Below are 2,048 nucleotides of genomic sequence, written 5' to 3'. Positions count from 1 at the left end.
CTAAGATTTCTTCATGTACTTGCAGTGGCTCCATCCCCTTTAGCCAATCCACGGCTTCCCAGGCTAGACTGACAGGGAAGTATTTTTCCTCAACTTCACTGTGCATGTGCCCACCCTCCCCTTTGTCCAGTCCCTTCCCGCAGTGATTTGCAGGGAATGGACTGGCGGTTCTCTGGTGAGTGTAAAGTGGCAGCTTCCCGAAGAAGCTGCCCAGATGGCCACCCTTATAATGCCTGGCCTTCCCTTTGCTCCTTTCCAATTAATATTAATAACTAGCTAATTACAGTAGCAACAATAGTCCCAACCCAGTCATCCATTACTAACTTTCCAAAGACAAATAACCTAGTTGATGTAACAAAACACTGCTAGTTCTTATTAAACTCAAAAAATGGAAAAAGACTGCTTACTTCCTAGAGACAAAGTTTTACAATTCTTTCATGTATGTAATGCAAAACACTGTCACCTTGAGAAAACTAAAAAGCAACTTTATGTTTAATATATTACTGTTTTGCCTTTAAGAAAGACACCCCCGTCATTTGACAGGAAGCAAAGTTTGCCACCCCCAAATTTTGGGATATTATTTTAAGCTGGTTATTTTTAAGAAATAAAAGACTCAGAAGACTCAGGTGCAACTTTCTTTGGCCATCCTGAATCCGGACTCACCTGGCACCAGCTGCCTCCACCATGCTGCAGAAGTTCGACCCCAATGAGGTGCACCGGCGGGGAAGTGGGTGCCATGTCTGCCCTGGCCCCCGAGATTGGCCCCCTGGACCTATCTCCAAAGAAGGTTGGTGATGACATCGTCAAAGCAACCGGTGATTGGAAGGGTCTGAGGATTACAGTGAAACTGACCATTCAGAACAGACAGGTCCAGATGGAAGTAGTGCCTTCTGCCTCAGCCTGCTCATCAAAGCCCCCAAAGAACTGCCAAGAGATAGAAGAAAGCAAAACAGACAAACAAACAAAAACCATTAAGCACAGTGGAAATATCACTTTTGACGAGATTGTCAGCATTGCCCGACAGATGCAGCACTGATTTTAGCTAGAGTACACTCTGGAACCATTAAAGAGATCCTGGGAACTGCCCAGTCTGAGGGCTGCAATGTTGATGGCCGCCACCCTCATGACATCATAGATGATATCAACAGTGGTGCAGTGGAATGTCTGGCTAGTTATGAGCTACAAAGGAAAATGTTTCAGTGAAAGATTATTTGACAACAATAATAAATAAATAAATAAACAAATGACTCAGAAGAAACAGTGACCCTACCTAAAAGAATTCATATAGAAAGACCTGCTTAAAGGAAGGGAGCTATCACCTTATCACCATCATATAAACTACATGTTACAAACAGGAAGAAACCAAGCAAAATCTACTAGACTTCCCTCCATGTCCCAGTGTTTATGGGTGGCCAAGCAAGATTCTGTTTACCAAATATTTGCTTCTTTGTCTGTTAATTGACTGCTTTCCCTCTGTAGTCCCAGACCCTGCCTCTCTCTCCATAGTTCAGAATGGCACATAAGCCTTTACTACTAAATGTGTCCTAAGCCCCATATTCTTATGGAACCTCTGTAATGTACAAGCATAATAAACTTGGTCATTTTCTCCTGTCAATCTGTCTCATGTTAATTTGATTATTACTCCAATCAGAAGAACTTACTTAGAAGGGTAGAAGGAAAATTATTTTTCTGCCCACACATTCAATTCCTTGAAATTCTCACTATTTGTTGCCATCCTCTCCCCAAACTTAATGAGTGCCTATGAATAGCCTTCCTATGTTCAGAGAATTTCTGATCTTGTGAATCTGTAGATCTCTAAAGTTGCACTTGAACTCTCAGGCTATCTTGCAGCTAGGGTACAAGTATTTGACTTTTCTCTAAACAGTCAAACCCATGGGCAACTGTGATTTCTAAGTACATAAAGAAGCAGTGGCACAAAGAAATCCATTCTGGCAAAGAAATACACAGCTTTTAGAAACCCAGGAGAAATTCTAGTTTCCAGTTCCCAACTTTAACAGTGAATTTATGGTGTCTGTGTCTAGAGATGA

The 2,048-nt window shown here is 41.9% G+C and overlaps 1 pseudogene across 1 annotated transcript; it reads left to right on the top strand.

Moving 5' to 3' along the window:
• The first annotated feature begins 669 nt into the window (after window positions 1-669).
• LOC308527317 (large ribosomal subunit protein uL11-like) lies at window positions 670-1,203 on the top strand (annotated as a pseudogene). Its single transcript has one exon. The product of its transcript is annotated as a large ribosomal subunit protein uL11-like (transcript).
• The last annotated feature ends 845 nt before the right edge of the window (window positions 1,204-2,048 follow it).

The sequence above is a fragment of the Myotis nattereri genome, assembly GCF_964212035.1.
Source record: "Myotis nattereri genome assembly, chromosome: 11".
NCBI lineage: Eukaryota > Metazoa > Chordata > Mammalia > Chiroptera > Vespertilionidae > Myotis > Myotis nattereri.
The sequence above is the reverse complement of the archived record's forward strand: the minus strand, read 5'-3'. Positions and strand labels throughout refer to the sequence as shown.